We start from the raw sequence: 22,213 nt of genomic DNA on the forward strand, positions 1-22,213 counted from the left end.
AATGAGAGCTTGTTCCATCACCTCTTACTTCTGCCATCTCCCTTAATGCTATTTCTGTCCCTCTGTGGATTATCTCCAAGTTATCCTCTATCTATCTAGTTTATCATAGTCATTTGCCTGTTTATCCCCCATCATTCTGTGAGATCTTTGAGCCTGGGGATCATTTTGACCTTTCTCTGTATACTAGAGGCTTAGCCTAGTGCTCCACACATAGTAGGTGATTAATGCTTGTTGATTTGAACTGTTCCCTAAAGATCTTTTTCTCTACTTGGAGCTCTACATATTTCCCTCTCCATCTTTCCTCTCATGTGTGCAGAAGTTATGCATTATTAAAAAAAAAAGCAATAACAAACTAGAAGGTAATGAAACCTTTTGGTGAGAGAATTTAGAGAGAAAAGAGAAGACCAAGGACAGAGCTTGGGGGATACTTTCAGGAGATATGACATGGATAGAGAGCCACTGGATATAGTGGGTAATTTAAAATTTAAAATAAAGTCTTGTACTTTAAAGATTGAAATTAATTTCTAATTCAGATCAACCATGTACTACTGAGGCACAACTCAGACCTTGTTATTATTTGGAAATATTTTACCTTTATGTAAGGTCTTGAAACTGGCATTCCAACTTTCCAAATACGAGCTGCTTACCTGGCTGTAAATTCCTCCAGTTGCTCAAAGCCATTGGTCCTACTCTTCTTCTTTCCTAGAATTCCCAGTTGCCTGGCCATTTCTACTAGAACCTGTCCATGGTGATTCTCCCTTGTTCACCCCCCTAATCTCCTTCTTAAACCAATTATTAAAGTCCTTTAGACAAGACATTTATATTATCTTTGTTATAGGATAAAATATTTTCTATAGGAAACACACTTATGCACATATAGTAAAATGAATGACTACCAATCCAATCCAATTCAATCAACATTTATTATTAGGTTGGCACCATGCTGAGCTCTGGGGTTACAATTAATGAGAAGAAAAGCAGTCCTGCCCTTAGAAAACTTTCAATCTAAAAGGGGAGAGAATACATAAAAAGAGGCAAGAAAGCAACAAGGATAGAAGGTTTCTACTATGTATTTCTATGAATCAAAGGTGTAGAGAAGGTTTAAAGAGAGTCTCAGGCAGCTAGGTGTTGCAATGGCTAGAGTACTAGGTCTGAAGTCAGGAAGACAAGTCTTTCTGAGCTTAAATCTGGCCTCTGGACACTTACCAGTTATGAGACCCTGTGCAAGTCATCTAACCCTGTTGACCTCAGTTTCCTCATCTGCCAAATGAGCTGGAGAAAGAAATGGCAAATCGCTGCAGTATCTTTGCCACGAAAACTCCAGATGGTGTAGCATGGAGTCCTTTGCCAGATATCCTTAAGTAAAGGCTATATTTCCACTTGTTGGGTGCTCTCTAGAGGGCCTCTTGTTCAAATTCAGGCTAGGCTAGATGACTTTTGAGATTCCTTCCAATTTTGAAATTCAATGACAAATTCTGTCTTACCATCTTGTCTTTCCCTTCTTCCTTTCCAGGTCAATTTCCCTTTGGCTTCCTCATTTCCTGCTCCTGGGTGCCTGCCTCGGTTCCCAAACTCAAGAGTTTTCGTGTGGCAGGAAAGCTCATCTACTACAGATACATTACCCTGAAAATGAATTTCTATGTGGATTTGAAATTTAGCGAAATGTCTTCATCTGCATCTACTTTTTCCTCCTTGTAATTTCCAAGAAACTTTCTTGCAAACAGTCTCCTCAGACAGTGACAAACCAAATCCTCATTAAAACAAAGAAAGGTTAAGGGAAAAAATAACCTATTTAAAATGAGGTAACTCACCAGTCTTTCAGCTGTAAATTGACAATAGGATTTATATAAATCCATAATTGTATCTCTTTTACCTGCAGTTAGGCTAGTTAATGATGAAAAAAAGTATACAGCTGATCGTGTGGCTTTAATGAGGGTTCTTCTTATGGAGTTAAAAAAACCCACCAAATTAAATTCTGCCAATTTACTCCATTGCAAATTGAGCACCACCCTGTGAGCAGAGGGGGAAAAAAAAGAAAAGAAAAAGAAAGAAAGAAAAAAAACCCATCAAGTGGCTTAAATCAGTTACAGCTAAATGTGGAAGTCAGCATGTGCTTTAGCCTTTAGTCATGAAGAATATATTAGATTTTAAAAATAAATGGCTTTCTGCTGAGTCTTCACTGCAATGGCTTTCTGACTTTTAATTAAATTTTCAGTACTTGTGGCTGTTTCCTCATGGACTCCGGCCACCGAACTCCCATTGCCCATATCATTAAGTAGAGTGGAAAACCAAATTGGAGATTATTAAGCTTGTTCATTTCTTTGTTATCGGGGAGTTGGTGACTTTTCCCCCACCCCCCTCTTTTTTTTCTTGTTAAATACTGATGCAACATTCATTCTATAGGGATCTTCTCTGAGAATGAGATCAGCTCTCGTAAACAGAGCATGATTAGCCCTAATGCAGGAGCTTGTTAAATGTTCCTCATTATCCATTTCTGGTCTGTTTCATCGGTGTTAAATGAACTTAATGTAAATTAATAAAAACAGGTTTGCATTATTTGTAACAGGATTGAGGGTAAAGAAGAAAACTGTAAGCAACACTAAACTTGGCAAGCTGCATTCAAGTTTGCAGTTTGCTTTGGTGGCGGTCCTTCCTGCTTTGTGGGAAATTGAATAAATTGGTGTAAAAAAAGGGTATCGTGCGCACTCTTTTGGACTGAAACATAGTGGCTAAGGGGACTGTCTCTCCCTTTAGGAGCTTACTCCTCATTTGAGATTATTATTATTATAATTATTTACAAAATTCAGTTTAATTCTAGAAAGAGTTTTAAAAAAAAGTTTAGAAAGTCTCTCTAGGTATGGATACGTGAGATATTGGTGTCAGTATCCATCCTCAACCAAGAAATCAAAAGTTTCATCAGTTCATATTAAGAGGGAAAAGAGACACTTGCTACTTTTTGCCTGTGAGGCCCAATAGTTGATTGATTTAAATTTTCTATTCATCTTAATTTATAAAGACGAAACCCATTGCAATGTGTTCACACAGATATGTCATATAGAATTCATGTCCTTTTTTTTTTTTAACACTGAAATACAAAAAAAAAATGCCCAGAGTTTCACACACTAATTAGGGAAAGAACTAAAGCAAAAAGATATTCAACTGTATATGGAAGGCCAAGAAGCTAAGCACAATTAACATAAAAAATTGAAAGATATATTCCTGAGATGAGAGTAAAGATTCCCCTTGAGCATGTAAAGATGACTTTAGACCCCAGCATTTATAATTTCAGGACCTTTAAAAAAACCCAAAGCATAATGCGTTTTAATTGTAAACTGCTGGAGAATCATTCAATTGAAGGCAAGTTGAGGGTACAAACAAAGTCTTTGGGTATCCTTGTAATTTCTAACAGAATTTGAGGAAGTACTTTGGGTAAAGTGGGGGAAATGGAAGTGTTGAAATATTAGGCAAAAATATGTTTAGGGATGTAGGAGTGTCATTGTAGTAATGCCTGGTGTTATCCTGAGCTCCTGGCTCAATATTCAATATTCAGTGGAAACCAAGTAAACCTCCTGAATTATCCAAAGGGACCAACCTATCCGTGTTCAGGATCAGATTAAAAAGGGGGAATTGATTTACATGAGAAACTCTCAAGATTAGAGGCACCTATTGAAAAATACACAGGATCAGGTGGAAATCAGTAGCCCTGTGGGCTCCATTCATCTGTGGTCCCTCAAGTGGCAACCCCATTCAGCACAACTTGGTGTGAGATTCCCTTCTTTGCAGTCTGAAATAGAACATCAATCCACCAATCAATGCTTCTTGCTAGCAAGTAGAATGTAACCTCGAAGAGTGGCTGGTCCAAAGTTCCCTCACTGGAGATACAGTGGCTTCATGATTTTTGTTTCCTGGGAGGATCTAATGCAAGTCATCTCAGGGGAATGTGAAGATTAGGGAAAGTTAATATATGGAAGTTGTCATCTTCCTTATTTCTGGGAGAGAGTTGCAGGAGCCAGGAGAAACTCACTTCTGGGAAACAAAAACATGCAGAAAAACAAAACTCAGGGCGTTTGTAAATGATTTTCATATGGGTAGTTAAGGTAGTTAATAACAACCATTGTCCATTCCATTCCTTCTCTTTAATAATTTATTATATTAATACTGAAAAAATTGTGAAATTTTAGAAGCATCCATACTCCAAGTGTACTTTTATAGTGTTTTTCACTTGAGTATTAGACACATATTCTGATTAATATTGGATATTAGCCCTTTGGTTTAATCTTAGCTGAAACATACCCATTGGCTATAACCAGTTCATTTGGGAAATGATTCTAGTAGAATCAACAAGAAAATTTTTTCACTTCAAATTTCATTGCTGAAATATATTTTAAACTGTATCAGAGGACTCTCCTGTCCTGGTAAACAATACACAGTAAACATAGTTTAATCTTTGTTTGATGTTTAAAGATTTTGCAGGATCTCTGATTATCATATGGAATATGAATTTCCATTGTAGATACTAGAAATAAGGCTAAACTTGAAACCAATACATAATGTTGATTCTAAGATAGAAGGTAAGGGTTAAAAAAAGAAATAAGGCTAAAGTTAGATTAAAAATTAATTCACTAAAATCATCTTGCTTTACTGATATTTGCTTATTTTTATTTAAAGTGGAGCCTTGAAAACAAATTATGGTTAATTGAAAATTCTGCTTAGTAGGGTTCCAGTTAAATGAGGTTTTAGTATTCTTATTCATCAAAGTGAATTGGTCTTAAGATCTTATGACATTTCAAATTTTGGTCAACTGAGTGTGTCTATCTAATTGGAACAGTTTAAAGTTCCATTAACTCTCATCTCTACTACTTCTTCATACTGTGTTCTGTGGAACCCCAATCTATTGTGAACAAACTCCCCTATGTTTCCCACTTTTCTCAAAATCATTCCTTCTGTCCTCTCACTTTAATGGAAATTTGTTTTCTCTTTGGCAATACCAATCCTCTTTGTGTCTGCAATGTTTCATTTATCTGATGCCTCATCATCATTCCTGCTGTTATCACCTGGTTCAGGTCTTTGTGATCTCTGTGAATTGCTATTACGGCAGTTTTCTATCTAGTTTTCAAACGGTCTTTTCCCCATCCTGGGTCATCCTACCCACTGTTGATCCAGTAAATCTGACTAATCATACCACTGTCCCCCATAGAAGCTTCTGTAAGGAGAGGAATTAGAGCAGTGAAGAATCAATTTAAGGAGATCTCTAGTCAGCTCAATGAGATCGGTAGGGCAGAGGATATTGATGTTTAAAGCATGGAATGTGAGCATGCCCATGGCTCCTGTTCTCATTGGCTTTCAGAGACTGGCCCTGAATTCTGATGACTAGCTCACTGAGAATTAGCCTTTCATCGCTTCCTTTTCCAGACTACAGGGATCTCATTCTGATCTTCTGTGAAGGGGATTCCTGTGGTCTAGAAAAGTGAGTCGTGAGACCCAGCTTGATATTATTTTACTCACTCACTTTTCAGGATTCCCTCTTTGGCTTTTCCATAGCACCTTCTCCCAAACAGTTCCTGAATGGCAAATCTCCCTCAAAAGTAAAGCCAACAAGTTTCATGGATAGTGCTAATCTCACGACACGTTAGTTGTTTAGAAACTCCCAGAATGAATTTATTTTTCATAAAGAATCTGAACCAGTAGACTATGTCTTAAGAAAATTCTGAGAGACTCTGTGTGATAAAAGTACTCACCAGAATGACTGATGGTCACTTTTATAGCAACTTAAAGTGAATTTGCTTTCCAGAGGTGATAATGGGCTATTGAAAGCTTTAGATGGCTATATTTATCCATGGGCTCCTGTGAATCCTTTGAAATTTCTATGGAGTGGAATTAAAACCCACCTATATAGTATTAACATCCACATTATGGACTTGGTGCCTATGTGAGAATGAGGTATCCAGTTGCCAAATTCCAGAGATATCTAGAGAGAAACTATACTTAAACTTTATTTTGGATATTTCACCAGAGATTAACTGTGGGATGGAGGGAATGGACTAAAGAGAGAAAATTATCCTTGCAAGTCAGGTCCCCAAGATGGAATGTGGTCTGTGTGCATCTAGAGCCTTTGGGAAACCTGGGACAAAGATGACATTTATAATAGCTCAGTGACATCTTTGTGGAAATTGGGTATTTTGAACTCAGCATATCCAAAACAGATCTTAGTAACTTTTCTCCTCACACCATCTCTCTACTGAAATTATCTATTATTGTTGGGGATACTACTATCATCAGAGGAGTTCCAATGTTCCTGGACTCTGATTTCCAAATCTCTACTTCTTCTGGAGATATCTAAGGGTCTCACTCTACTCTAACCTGTGAACCCACTTTCCTCTTGGGAGGAGATTATCTATTTGCTTTGCCTTTGCTCCCCAAGACACTCTGGCCCTGCCATCTGCTTCGCTATTTTGCTTGTCTAAATACTGCCTGGTGTTTCCATTTGTTGTGAACTGAATAAAAACATGAATCCTCTTTTATGTGCTATCTCCCCCAATTAAAATGTGATTTCCTTGAAAGCAAGAACATTTTGATTTTTGATTTGTATCTTCAGTGCTTAGCATAGTGCTCCTAATATAATAAATGCTTAATAAATGTCTTTCCATTCCATTATACTCCCACACTGGCTCCTTCTTATATTTCTAATCTTCTCACACTTTGTTTCTCTCCACACATTCTGTAGTAGAGAATTCTTGGTCTTCTTTCCATTCATAATCCTTCATCTCTCATTTCTGTGCCTTTGTGCTGGCTGTTTCCTGTGCCTGGAGCATTCTCCCTTCTCACCTCTACCAATTGACCTCCTGGTCTTCTTTCAAGACTCAGATCAAATACTAACTTCTACAGGAGGCTCCCACTCCCCGTAGACACTTGACCCTTCCCCTCTAAAATTACCTTTCTAGTATATGTGGATATTTTATGTATAGCTATTTCTTTATATGTTTTCTGTACTATTAATATGTAAACCCCTTGAGGGAAGGGGCTGTTTTTGTGAATTTGTCTTTCTTTGTATTCTTGGCAGTTAGCCCTGTGCCTGGCACATTATCAATACTTAATAAATGAGTGTTGATCAAGTGCAGACTGCCAAACCAGAAGGAAGAAATGGATAAGCTCACAGATAAAAAATTGACATGGAAGTAAAATATAGTAATGAAGGATTTAAGCTACATATTTATCTCATAGTTTTCATTTAGCAGACTAAATCTGATGAATTCTTGCTTTACTAAAATTTCATCTCTCTAAAGAGAAACAAATGAAGAGAATTTCCATTCTCTATCACCCTGGCCAACAAGAAAGAATTAATTGATTGTAGTGGAAGACATGGAAACCTTAGAAGAATGTGATTACATTGTCTTAAAATTTATGATGACTCAGGAGGATAATGACAGTCAGATGCATAATCCAGATGTCAGAAAAGCACATTTAAAATAATTAAGAAAAAAATTTAAGTATATTCCCATGACTTTAGACTGTTAAAGAAATGAGAGGCTCTCATTTATTAAATTTGGAAGATGCTATCATTATAAATTCCTTTGAGGATGAAAAGGAAGAAACCATTAAAAAATTCTGATGTGACTTCACAGTCAGCTCTCTGCTGATCTACAAAATAAAAGAAATGGTAAAATAAAATGATAGAAGAGTATAGATAATCAAGGCAAATTATAAAAGAGCACCATAAATCTGTAGTCCTATAAGAAGAGTGTTAGGAAGACTAAAGCATACAGTGTACTGAGGCTTATAAAAATCTGGGGGAAACAACAATAACAACAACAACAACTGTGTTCAAGATGAAAAGACCAAGGAAAGATTAAGTAAGCCTCCCTTCTTGGATGGGTGATACTTTGATTACTGATGATAAAAATTCTCAATTCTAATTCTGTTTCCATTTTGCCTGATAAGGAGAATGATCTCCAGACTAGAAAAAGCAGAACAAAAAAGTAGGAAAAAATTCAAGATGGATCAGAATTTTTTTTTAAATGAAATGCAGTTATCCTGTGTGGCTCTAGAGAAGAGAGCCAATGGTTAGGAGGTAAAGAGGAGGCAGATTTCCTTAGTTTGAGTGGGAGGGTTTTGTAAATAGTAAAAGGTGTTGGAATAAATAATTTATTTTGAAAACTATTAGTAAGATGAGTATAAGTCCATTTAATTAAATCTAATGAGCATTTATTAACTGCCTAGTATGTGTTCCTTAAAGAGATTCAAATGAAACAGTCCTTGTTATGAAGGAGTTTACATTGTATTGGAAGCATGTAAATATAGATATATTTATGTGCATGTATGTAGAAAAATATATGCAAATTAGTTTCAGGGAGTGATGGTAGAGAGTGCTAACATCTTGGGCTTTCCAGAATTCTTGTTCTGAAAATTCTTGGTTTTCTGTGCATAGTGAATTTCCCATAGAAATTGCTGATGCTAGTGAGATTTTTCTTTTCAAAGTATTAACCATGAAACTATTCCTGCAAAAATATTTATTGCATATGATGATATTTCAGAATAAAAGTAACTAATTTTCCTTTATTTTGCTTCAAAATTTTCCCAGTCTCCCTTTGCCCAGAATTCAATGACCAACATTTTTAGATGTTCCCTCCAAAGTGCACCATAGATAAAGTTTGGTAAGTTCTGGTACAAATTAGACTCTTTTATGCTGGATGGACAGCCTGACTCACCATGGCCAAAGTTTTTATTGCTGCATTTTTCATCAGCTGGGAGCATTTACTTTTAAGAATGAATCAGTGACTACCATCAACTATAAAGCCAGTGATTAAGTATATACTGTGAACAGGGGCTTTGTGCTCAGTGCTAGCTTATATTTATATTTACATAATCTCTATTTTTATCCACATTTCTTTTTTTAACCTCTATCATTTCTATCTAGAGATATATCTCTACAGTTATATCTATAGATATATAAAAATATAGATATAGATATCAAGATATACACACATATGTATACAAATGATCACTCATCTCCTTTAGAGAGAAGACCAATGAGTTTTTTAGTTAGAAGATTAAATATATATTAGACTGTTGTTTTCCTTAGTTTTGTCAATCCTTAGGGGTATGAATTATGATGATATATATTGTATACCTCAGATTTTCATTAAAATTTCTTTTCTTTCCTTTCCTCTTTCTTTTTCTTTCTTTTTCTTTCTTTCTTTCTTTCTTTCTTTCTTTCTTTCTTTCTTTCTTTCTTTCTTTCTTTCTTTCTTTCTTTCTTTCTTTCTTTCTTTCTTTCTTTCTTTCTTTCTTTCTTTCTTTCTTTCTTTCTTTCTTTCTTTCTTTCTTTCTTTCTTTCTTTCTTTCTTTCTTTCTTTCTTTCTTTCTTTCTTTCTTTCTTTCTTTCTTTCTTTCTTTCTTTCTTTCTTTCTTTCTTTCTTCTTTCCCATTATTCTTTTGGTCATCCGTAGTTTCTCTCTGCCAGCTGCTCTGTTGCACAATATCACCTTCATCATCTATATCTTCCTGTTATTTAATATTTAATGAGTGTCCATGATATACTAAACATGACAATGAAATAGAAGGTAGAATGTTTTGGGAAGAAAGAGACTCTTGTATTCAAAATTCTGCATATTATTAAGATTCTATTTTAGGAAAAAAGGTCAGAGGAAAATCTTATTAATAGTCAGTGAGATTCCCCTATAGAAGGCTGGAGAAGATCATCACTTGAAGTTAACCCAATAAGAAAGATTTGTGTTCTTGTTTTCTTCCCCCTCTCAATCTCTGTCAGTTTTTCTGTCTTTGGGCTTCTTTCTCTCTATTTGTCTCCATCTGTCTCTTTCTCTGGGTCTCTGTCTGTCTCTCTTTTCTTTTTCTCTATCCACCCTCCTCTCCATATAGCAGGGAAGATCAGAAGTGCCTTAAAAAGGTACAAGTGAGGCTCTTGTCCATCTTTTCCAGTTTCTATTTAAGAATTTTACCTTGTAAAGAAAAACTGCAATTATGGTGGAACAAGGCATGCTTTCCCTTAGGATGCTGAAGTTTTGAGACCACTGAGAATATTCGTGGTCTTTTAGAAGCTCAGAAATACTTGAGCTCTGTACCTACTCAGGAAGAAGTGAAGTCTTTTTTTTTTTTGTGGGAGCGAGGAGATGTCTTTGAATGAGTGATTTTATTAATGTAAGGAATTCTTGCTGGGGACATATTCTTTTTCAGCATAGTTTGCCAATTTATAGTCTTAGAGAATTGCCTGGAGGCGCTGAAAGGTTAAGTGATTTACCAGTCATAAAGACAGGATTGGTTAGAGGCAAGACTTGAACCTGGTGCTTCCTGATTCCATTGTTGACTTATTTATCCACTATACCACACTGCCTCTCTTGTGTTGAGAATAATTGGTTCAGATAGGAAGCTTTCAGATGGATCTTGCTTCTTCACTCCAGCTGAGGATGGTCCTGCTTGTCCTTCTCCACTTCCATGCCTTCTCTCCCCACCCAGTGACCTCACAGGATCCTAATGTTCCCCACCCCCTTTTTGAAGCTTTCTGTCTTAGTTAATTCAAGAGAAAAGAGCGGTAAGGGCTAGGCAATGGGGGTTCAACGACTTTTCCAGGGTCACATAGCTAGGAAGTGTCTGAGGCCAGATTTGAACTTAGGTCCTCCTGGCTCCAGGTCCAACTCTCAATTCACTGTGCTGCCAGGCTGCCCCTGAACACTTCTCTCTTAGCTCCACTCTTGAGTTTCTGGACTTTTCCACTTTGCTCTCTCTCATTTGCCAGCACCCCTTTATGAATTGCTTCTTCCATGAATATTTTGTCTCCTTGAGGGTAAGGATTGCATTTGTCTGTCTCTCTGTCTCTTCTTTGCATTCCCAGCACTTAGCATAGTGCCTGGAAAGTTCTTCATAAATACTTTTTCTGTCTGTCAGTCATCAATCTGTCTTCTTATCTGCTTGCATATCTGTCCGTCTATCTAGTAATGTGACTATCAAACAGGGCTATTGGGAAGGAGCAATGGGATAATGTCTGTAAAACACTTTGCACACCTTAAAGCATTATCCAAGGCTGATCCCAGTGGTGCATGTCTATGATCTCTGCCTCAGGAATGGTTGAGGCTGCTAGATTCCTTGAATGCAAGAATTCTGAGTTGCAGTAAGACTGAAGGCGATTGGGTGATTGTATCCAAGGTGGCACCAGTATGGTAGGCTTTCAGGAGTCGGGCTCCACTAGGATGCTCAAAGAGGGTTGAACTGACCTAGGTCAGGAATGGAGCAGGACAATGCTCCTGTGTCAAATAATAGTGGGATCGACTCACGATCGGCTGATGCCTTGCTAGCTTGGGCAAGATGAGGAGACCAAGTCTCCCAAAACCCTTGGACTCCACAAAACAAACCAAACCACTATGCAAAAGCTAGTTCATCATCATCATCATCATCATCATCATCATCATCATCATCATCATCATCAGGTTTATTATTGAAATTCAAGGAGTGGAGCATGCCTGGATTGCCCCTCTGAAATGGATGTTGGTCTGTTGTGTATTAAAACTACACTTTCCAAACTTTTCAGCTTATGGCCTTTATGGACAAGACCAAAGACCCCATACATTCCCAGCTTCAGTCTCCCCACATTTGCACCTTCTCTTTGCACTTTTACTGACTGCTAAAATTAACCCCTCCAGAAGTGAACAAGAAGAGGATGGAAAAACAAAAGACAGAAACCCCAAGGAAATGAGATGTGACTATATTATTCTTAAGAACCGTAGCTCTCAATTTCTGGCTGAAACAAATGCTTTGCTGCTGCCATGCCACAAATATTGATGCTACAGGAGAGTTCACTGTAGCCACGAGGGTCCCTGGATACACACATATGTATCATACATGTATCATGGATGTTCAGAGGCACTACTGTAGACTCATACAGAATGGGCTTCCCCAGTCAGTCCCATGGGCCAGACAGCATTCCAGATCTTGGGTCTCTCTGCTGAGTAAGGTTCTCCTTTCTGCCTTTGCCCATTTTCAGCAGAGTCCAGCAGTGGGGCTGGTGGGGACTGCACCTCCCCCTGCTTCTGCCTCCTAGTGGGCCGTCTGAAGGAGGCTATACATATGTATTAAGTTATTAAGCAGGGGTATGGGTTCTCACAAGTTCAAACACAAAGCATGCTGTGTCTCTGCTCCAGCATCTCCAGGAGGGCCTGGATTAATAGAAATGCAAATGGAGCATCTGCACAAGGCCATATGATTAGAGCCTTCCCTCTCACACCTCCAAGTCAAAAGCAGAAAAACACTGCATGTGAAATACAACAAAAAATGGTGATATAATATGCAAAGTCTGTTACCCATTTCGACAGCAGTCAGCAAAACATTCCTGCTCACACCACTCCCAGCCATTCTGCCCCAGAATTATGTAAGCTAATGGCTTCTGATGGGACAGGATTGTGGCTGGTGGATATCAGTCCCAGCTGATTTACTTCTCTAGTCATTATCTGAGAATCTGCACCCCTCAGATCCTTAGAAGGAGGATGTGTTGTCAACTGGGGGGGCTCCGATTTCGATCTGCTGCCCACTTCTCTTGTAGGTAGAAATGAGCAGGTCACGTCAGCATCTGTCCAAGTCTAAACTTGACTTTGGAAAAGGTGGATAAACTTGTCAGACTTCTCTTATCCCCAGTCCACCACAGTTCATGGTTCTCGTCCTCACTGGAAGCTCAGTGGGTTGGGGGGGGTATGGTGTCATAGCCAAAGTCATGGATTTCATCCCATTGGCTGGCACAGAGTAAATGGTTAATCCATTCTCCCCAATTGATAGAGTGACTCCTCTCCACATGGGCGACTTAATTTCCTCCTGTTCTAGGACCATACCCTGGAACCCTGGCAATTCTATTTTGTTTCCCAAGAAATGTATGCCATTGGTCACCCGGGGCCATATTGCTTAACAAAGTGTGAATGATATAGTGTAAGTTTGTCATTCCCATTGGAGAAGGAGGCTAGCCCCTCTTTAATTTGGGGAATTAACTGGTTTGTCTTTGAGTTAGCCCGAGTCCATGTCCCCATGGACTCCTCTACCCAACATGTCTCCTTCCTTCAGAAGTTAAGATGACTTGTAATTACTATTGTCCTCCCAAGTTTAAGGGAAAGACACGGGGATCCATGTAGCCCAGGGTGAATTGGGCCTGAAGTTAGTTCTAGATTCTTCTGTTTTCAAGGTAATGGGTCACTGAATGGTTATTACATTAAAAAAATAGCTCTAATTTGGGCAGCTGGTTGGCACAGTGGAGAGAGTGCTGTGCTTACAGTCAGGAAGACCTGAGTGAAAATCTAGACACTTAGACATTTAGACACTTATTAATGTGACTCTGGGAAGGCACTTAATTCATCTCTGCCTCAGTTTCCTCACCTATAAAATGAGGATCATAATAGCACCTGATTTCCAGTGTTACTGTGAGCCTTAAATGAGATATAATCTGTAAATCTTTTAGCATGGTACCCAGCATTGGGAAGTTGCTTAATTTGTCTGCCTCAGTTTTCTCACCTGTAAAATGAAGATAATAATAGCACCTGATTCCCAGGGTTATCATAAGGCTCAACTGAGATAATATCTGTAAATGTTTTAGCATGGTACCTGGCACAGAGCAGGTGATGAATAAATTCTTGTTTCTTTTTCTTCCTCTTGTCTCTGTCCCTCATTGGGTACCATGGGCAAGTTGCTGTGCCTTTCTGAGTCTCGCTTTCTTCCCCTGGAAAATGAGGATAATAAAACCTGAGGTCCAAATGGAATAATATGTGTAGAATACTTTTTAAACCTGAAGGTACAGAAAGTACACTCTGTAATGCCTGAAAGCACCTGCTCTGCTCTATGTAAAGTACTTAGAGTTTATGCAAAATGCTATCTCAATATAAATTCTGTTTATTTCAGGACTCCTAATTATGGATTCATAATAATTGATTCACAATGATCACAGCTGACCTTTATATAGTGCTGTAAGGGCTCCCAAAATCTTCCATATAACATGCTCTCAACTGATCCTTACCACAACAGGAAGTTGATCTGATGGCTAGCCCCATTTTACAGGTGGGGAAACTGAGGTCAAGAGATGCTAGGTGAATTGTCCATAATCACATAGCTAGTGCCTGAAGTGGGATTTGAACACAGTTCTCCTTGATTCCTGTTTTAGAACTCTCCTGACAAAATGTCTCCATTTGGTTCATCAATCTAAATAATGTGTCTTATGGGTTAGTTTCTTTCGCTCATATGCAAACTCTTTTGTCACTAGGAAGGCTGAGGACGCGTCGTTCCACAGCTGACAGTGTGTCAACAGTATCCTCATAGGATTGCACATTACAACATTCTCATCTCCACGGCCGGTGTGCCAGATTTCAACTGGACAGTTTTTGAACTACATAAGTACAATGCCATAACACAATCATCTATTCTGTTCTCTTCTGATGACTAGCTGTGAAAACTGGGAAATGCTGGAGCCTTGGCGTTTTTTATTTTTAAAGACACAAGCTTTAATTGTTATTTAAAAAAATAATTTGGGCATTCCTCGAGCTTGATCTCATGGTGCCACTTGTCCAAGGGTCTACCATGAGCGATAGCTTGGAAAAAAAGAAGAACAGGCAGCAAAGATGTCCACGGAGATTTCTCACATCTGCAATCCTAAATCTAATTTCACATTAGTGTTCCTGTCAGGGAAGGAGATTTCAGGGCAGTTACTCACCTACCTGAAGGTTTTATTTGGTTTAACCTCCAAAATAACAGTACTGATGGAGCCGAGCACTCTCGGAGGCAGGTGTTCATGCTGAAATAATGGGCTGTTGAGCTTCTCTTCTTCCCAAAAATGCATCTGAGAAGTGACTGGGGCTTCTACTGGGGCTCCTGAAGGGGGCTGTAAGGCAGCTTGTGAGCTTAACATAACCCACACTGCTTACAAGTCTTTCCTTTAGAGAACAAGCAAGGATGCTGGGAAGCATTGTTGACCAGGAAGGTCTTTTGAATGTTATAGAGAGGCTGACCCTCTCCCGACTGAAAGGTGCTCTCCTTCTACCCACCTCTTGGGGCTGCCAACACGAGGCTTTATGGCACCAAGTGCCCTGTGTGTGCCTTAAGCTTTGAGTTATGAGGAGAGCTCCGCCCGTGTTTTGGACACGCTCTGGGAGTCCTTTCCTTGTTATTTATAGCATCGTCTCCTTCTGTTGCTTTCCATAGTCCTTGTTTGGAGCACTTGTCCTCTGCTTTCAAGGCATCTCTCTGGCCTCTAGCTGATCTCTAGTCATAAACATAAAACTGGTGAAGCTCACAGACATTTCTCTGTTAGGCATAAGATAAATAACCAAGCCAGAGCAGTCAGTCATCCATATAGTTTCATAAAAAAAAATAGCATTATGGTATTAGAGTAGAAAAAGGGAGGGTTTCTCTTTTGGAGAGGACATGTAATTAGTGATGGGGTTAGTCTTTTGTCTTGCCTAGCTCTATGGGGGGACCTTAGGAAATGGGACTTCCATTGGGGAAGAAACTGACTCCAACTAAGAGACAATAAAGACACTCTCTGTTGGTGATCCCATTCTCTCATGGGCTTCATTTATCACCAATTTGATAATTCCCTTTAGCCTAGTGATCCAGCCTTCTATTTCCACTGACTTATCACATATTCTCATCTTCACTCACTCTTTCATTCTGTTTCATTCAGTGAATGCTTACCAAACACTGACTATGTGATAGGCACTGAGTTGGACCAGTTACTGAAAAAATCCCCCAAATTAAATCACTTATTAAGTACTTCTTAAGAGTCACGTACCATATTAGATACTGAAGGCAGAAAGAAAAATAGAAACATTAGCTTCTGCATTACATTTTATTGGGGAAACAACACAACCTAGATAATAAATAAATACAAAAATATATGCAAAGTAAATACAAAGCAATTTCTGGAGAGGGGGAGGCATGTGACACAAAATGTTTTGCAGGTCCTTGAAACTCAGTGCCAACCTTGCATTCATCTTCTCCCCAAACACTACCTATCCTCCCTATGGTAGTAATGTCACCACCATCTTCTCAGGTACTTCCATTTAAAGTTTTGTAGTCACCTTTGATTCTTCTTTTTCCCTTGTACTACATTTCCAACCAGTTGCCATGGCTTGTTAGTTCTCTGTGTCCAATGTACTTGTCTTCTTCTTCCAACCAGGCTTGTTTAGGATCAAGTCTTTCCTAACCCACCATCTTATTGAAATAAATTCCCTTTTAAGCTCTTCTTTTCACACTGCTACCCCTGGAAATTTTTTAATGCATCACTCTGAACAAGCTAAAAACAGGGATTTTCTATTATCTATCACCCAGCTAGTTTCATGGATATAGTTATCGATTTGTTTGTTTATGTATTACCCAATTGTCTTCCATTAGACTGTAAACTCCTTGAGAGAAGGGTCTATGTTGTCTTTATCTTTGTATGTCTGGTGCTTCGAAGAATGCATTCTTTGCACAGGGAGGTATAGTGAATTCTAGGTTTGATGGTGGAGGACTATCATTGTGATCTCTTCCAGTTCTTATCTATAAGAATGAAGTTTGATAAATAAATTTAAAGAAAAAAATGAAGTCATTTGGTAGTAAATGTTTGGGTGAATGAATGAGGATTTCAATTCCATAATCCACTCAGGTTAAGGATGCATGCATCACTCACATCCTTGGCAGGTGCTAGAAGGAACCTTTAATACTCAAAGTTCTGGCAACCATGCTTTCCCTCAATGTCCAGATAATGGAGTTGGAAACCTTGCATTAAGTTTTAGATGTGATCTGACCTGGATTTATGTTTAATCCTATGATGAAGCATCCAAATTCAAGTTAAAGGTTGGGAATGGAAAGGGAAAATGAGCTCCCTTGTCAATGGAACAAATACTCATTTTAAGTCAAATACAGGACCCGATGCTCCTCAGGGTTAATCCATCACCTCATTTTAAATAGGAGAAAACTGAGGCCCAAAGAAGTAGAGTAATTTTTCCCTAGTCAAGCCAGTAGCACTCATTATTCAAACCTGGGTGATTTTCTGCCCTGATCATTTCCACTCAATCTTTGCTCAATGCCTCACTTCATTTGGCCTGGGAAAAAGTGTAACTTCAATAAATATAACACATACCGAAAATTTATGTTTTACTTAGTGTGAATCTGGTCACAAACCTTTTTGGCAGACATTCTGCTATTCTATGCCTTGCTCATACAATGGCAGAAGGAGGTTAGAAGGCTGATGGGCCAGGCATCCCCACCTGCCCCAGGATGCTAACTGTTCCCATCTCTTTCCTTCTAGAACATCTGTGAGATGGTGTATCTGGAGGTACCTTCAGTAATATAAATCACTAGAGAAATGCAGGGCGTTATGATTAGCACAAGCAGTTGATAGTAGAATGATGTGTGTTTTCCCAAGCATTTTCTTGTTTCTTCCCCACACCCCAAATGTCAAGGTTCAAAACACCGGACAGATCCAAGCTTTTCCTTTCATGAGTCTGACACTGCAAATCAAGCACATTTTTTTTTTTGCTCCTGGAAATCAGTGCTTAATGTTCTAATTATGTGAGCCTGCTTCATTTGAACTCAGAAATCTCCAAATCCCCTGTGCCCAGTTTTTCCAAATGATTGCCCACATCAAAATTACACATTCAAAAAGGAGGGGATAATTAGTAAAACAAGAAGATAGATTTGGGGCTCAAAGAATTTTACATGCTAATAGCTTGTCTTGGGATTCTTCACTGGTATGCTCTATGGATATGCCCTTTTTGTATGTGCAGACTTTGTGGTTAGGTTTTACCAGATCTCTTAGAGAAGGCAGATGCCAGTCATGATCATCACTGTAATTGATGCTGACATCGCTCTTTCAGATTAATACATCCCTTTTGAGACTCCTAATTACCACGAGCGGTAGTTTATTACACATACATGTGTTTGTATGTATGGACACATCTATGTGTCCATACTTATATTTGTATACATATATGTATGCATATACTGTGTATATGTACACAGAGGCAGGATAGAATATCACAGAGCTGCTAAAAACATGACCTACGATTCTTCCAGTTCTGAGCAATGCTTCCAACTATGAGAAATGCCAACTATGTGCAATACCTACAAATCTTCCAGTGCCTTAGAACTAGACTGAAATACAATTGGGAAATATTTAATCAAGTAGAACACTCTACAGAACACAGGTAATGTTTGTTGTTCCAATCACGTCTGACTCTTCATGACCCCATTTGGGATTTTCTTGGTAAAGATACTGGAGTGGTTTGCCATTTCCTTCTCCAGCTCATTTTACAGATCAGGAAACTGAGGCAAACAGGATTAAGTGACTTGCCCAGGGTGACAAAGCTAGGAAGTTTCTGAGGCCATTTCTGAAATCAGGAAGATGAGTCTTCCTAACTCCAGGCCAGGCATTCTATGCACTGTTGTAGTCTCTAGCTGCCCCAATGTTAATATTCAGTTTTCTAAGACAATATGTGGCTTGCAGGGAACCTTACATATGATTTAATGGCCACTGTCTATTTGAGTTGATACCATTGGTATAATGGATAGAGAATCAGTCAGATGCAGAATGAGGAAGATCTGGGTTCAAGTGTTGCCTCTAATATATACAGATGGCATGACCCTGACAAGTTACTTAACTTCTTGGAGCTCTGGTCAACTTTCTAGTATTATAACTTGGAAAGAAGATGTTGACATGCACTGATAGAGAAAACTCCTCATCAGGAGAACCCTACACTGATGAAAATCCAGGGAGTACTTTGTCTCTTGGTCTTTGCCTTTCTGTCTCTGTCTCTCTCCCCACATTCACACACATGCATATATATATGTATATATATTATAACTATATTGCTAAATTTTTACATATGTCTATATCTTTGTAGAATATATGTTTATATGGGTTCATCTACCTATCCATCTGTACACAAAATTAGAGAGTTTTATGAGATCAGTCTGTTAATCTTTCCTTCCAGTTCTTCCCAGTGGAAGAAGCAAGGATGAGAGTATTCCTAATACTATTTTCCAGATGTTTATGCTGAAGCTTGGTAGTTTTTTGGTCCTAAATCAATGATCAAGGTGGAAATGAATTCAAAATTCAGAGCTCCTTCAATTAATTCTTCTCTTGCCATCAGAAGCAAGAGAAAAGAGAAGATTAGGAAAATTTGGGTAAAGAAAAAGAGAACGTGTTAGTGAACATTTCATAAAACCCAAGGCCATCTTTGCTCCAAAGAAGCTCATTTAGATGGAGTCCTGTCCCAGTGGGCAGGAAGAATTGCTTAGTTATAAAGTCTGAGCCCCCAAGCAAGGATTTCAGAAAGTACTCCTTTTGACCCTTATTAATTGGAAAATAACTGGACCTTCAGGATCTTTTGTAACTCAGCAGCTACTTAGGCATTGTTTATACTAAAGGGAAGCAAGAAAGGAAGCAGAGAACAGGCTGGATCATTGGATTCTTGCCCCCCTTTTTTGTTTGTTTTGTTTTGTTTTGTTCTCACAACTTCCCCATGTACAAGAGAGCAGGGGATCTGGGTTCAAGTCTCTGTCCTAGTCTATAAAATGAAGTGGTTGGCTTAGATGGACAGTATTGAAGAATTATGTCTAGTGTATACACAAACTATGTTCTACTCTATGGATCAGGAGTGAGATGTCAATATTAATTTGGAGGGGCTTCGGATGGAAAACACATAGGGATTAACATATAACTATTTTGCTTTTATTCCCCAGAGATTAGAAGTTTGGGAAAGGAGGGAGGGGGAGAAGGAGGTCTTACAACTTAACCCTTCAGTTTAAAACTAGTAAATAATAATCCTATCTTATCTTATCCTAAGTTCCTAAGGGCCAGTCCAACAGAAAGTTCCGAGATCTTACATATAGAGTCTTTTGGCAAGGAGAGGCTGGATGATGAGGAGTCCTAGATGGTCCAGAGAATGGCTGGAGCTCCCAATATTGTCCCTTAGTCCACCTAAGGGTATTGAAAACCTCTTATCCCCTTCCTGCTTCTGAGGGCTCCTTGTAGGATGATCCAAAAATGTCCACAGGAGCACAGATCATCCACCTCCAGCTTCTTTGGTAGCTGCCAACCCCCAACAGACTAGTAAACTGTTTCTCCAAGGAATCTTTCCCCTGCCAGCTCTGAAGATTCTCTGCCTGTCAATCATGCTTATGCACTAAGCATTACATTGCAACAGTCACTGCATGCTTGATACATGAACTAGAGAAACTTGTTCATGCTGTTCTGTTCTGGGGCTAAAGAGCATAGGATCATAGATTTAAGGCTGTAAGGGACCTTAGAAGCCTTGGAGTCCATTTTACAGGTGAGGAAACTGAAACTAAGAGTAATTACATTACTTGCTCAGGGTTAGAGTTCTTAAAGTGTTTGTGGCAGAATTTGAACTCGGGTCTTCCTGACCCCAGATCCAGAACTCGATGTACTGTGCCACCTAGATGTGACTTAATGTGTTTTTTCATGATAGCCTGGGGTCCCATTTTAAGGCTATACCAGTATAGAACCCCAATCTGAGTCTATTAACTATGCACATCTTTTAGGGGTAGTTTGAGAAGCCAGAGGAAGAGACAATAAGAGATATCACATATTTTCCAACTGAAATAAAAGCTTTTAAAATGTCTGATTTACAGTAGGGCAGACACTTGGTTGGTGGCTGTCCTTGTGCTCAAAGAGGAACAAAATGACATCCCTCGGTTGGAGTCAATGTACAGTGTGTCTGACAGTGGCTGATCAGATCAATATTAGCTCAGAAGGCGCTAGCACAGGTCTGGTGTGAATAGCCTACATGAACATTTGGGCTGGAGATGTCTCTAAATTTGAGCATCTCACATTTCTTTCCAGCTACTCCAATTACAGGACACTTAGAAGGAGATTGGTAACAAGAGGTTAGGAGGTGATTGTGGAGTGTTATTTACAGAATCACAGAATTTTGGAGCTGGGTGAGATCTCAGAGGTCTTTTAGCCCAAGCCTCTCCTGGAAAAGAAGCACATTTACAACATCACCAATTATGGTCATGGAGTTTCTGCTCTAGGGAAGAGAAAGGAAGGGGAGGGAAGGGAAGAGTAGTGTACTAGAGTACACTGTCGTTCTTAAGAACTTTGCTCTATGTGACTGGGGACGTAGACTCTAAGCGATCACCCGAGTGCAAATATTAATACTATGGAAATAGGGCTTGATCAATGACACATGTAAAACCCAGTGGAATTGCGCATCCGATTTGGAAGGGAAGGGAAAGAACATGAGTCTTGAAACTATGGAAAATTATTCTAAATTATCTAATTCAATAGAATTAAAAAAAAAAGAACTTTGCTCTATTGTTTTAGTCTCTTACGATCCTTTTGGATACTGACTATTATCCAACATGTTCTTTTCTGGCCTCTCTTCTACTCTGGTCTCTCCTCCCTTTCCCCACAACTCCTTTTCTTCCTTCTTCCACGTGATTTTTCTGGATAGACAGAGAGGCTACTACTGCATGGAGGAGTGTTTGGGAAACAAATGACATTAGTAGAGCTCCCCTTAGAATAATTAACCACGGATATTAAAATACTCAACACCTGACTTCACAGTTCTTTTTTAATTAAAAAAATTTTAAATTTCATTTTCATTAAAAATTTTTTTATTATGTATTTCTTTGACCGTCTTGACTCCAGTGGCCTTTTCCTTTTGCTCCTGTGCTACATGTGCTGAAGTACACCTTGGATTTTGTCCTTATTTGGGATGGAGACACACTCAACTTAGTAACTCTTCTCCCTGAAAACAGTCTACCAACCTGTGATTCTTTCTGCTCCTACTGAATCTGCCTTTCTTGGGCATGGCGACCTCTATTCTCTTAACCCTTCCCTCCTAATCTATTAGCCTACTTCTGACTTCACTCGCTTAGTTTAGACATCATATTTAGCAATTTTATATTTATTGTTGTTAGGATAAACTATAACTTTTTTAGTCTGGCATTTAAAACCCTACATAGTACAACTACAACCCTTCTTTCTAGTCAAGGTGGCATGGTGGCTAGAGTACTTAGTCAGGAAGACCTGAGTTCAAATCCAACCTCAGAATACTTAGTATTTATGTGACCCTGAGCAAGTAATTTAACCTCTGTTTGCCTCAGTTTCCTCAACTGCAAAATAGCACTTACCTTGCAGGATTGTCTTGAGGATCAAATGAGATATTTGTAAACATTAGACACTTAACAGTGCTTGGCACATAGGGGATATTTTATAAATGTTTGT

General features: G+C 38.8%; 1 long non-coding RNA gene across 1 annotated transcript; it reads right to left on the reverse strand.

Annotated features, from left to right (window-relative positions):
- Positions 1–904: 904 nt before the first annotated feature.
- On the reverse strand, positions 905–20,088 carry LOC130457072 (uncharacterized). Its single transcript, XR_008916067.1, has 3 exons — positions 19,846–20,088; positions 13,591–13,705; positions 905–4,026 (listed from the first exon to the last, which is right to left on the reverse strand). It is a non-coding gene; the product is annotated as an uncharacterized LOC130457072 (long non-coding RNA).
- Between the last annotated feature and the right edge of the window lie 2,125 nt (positions 20,089–22,213).

Source organism: Monodelphis domestica, chromosome 2, assembly GCF_027887165.1.
Source record: "Monodelphis domestica isolate mMonDom1 chromosome 2, mMonDom1.pri, whole genome shotgun sequence".
In the NCBI taxonomy this organism is placed as follows: domain Eukaryota; kingdom Metazoa; phylum Chordata; class Mammalia; order Didelphimorphia; family Didelphidae; genus Monodelphis; species Monodelphis domestica.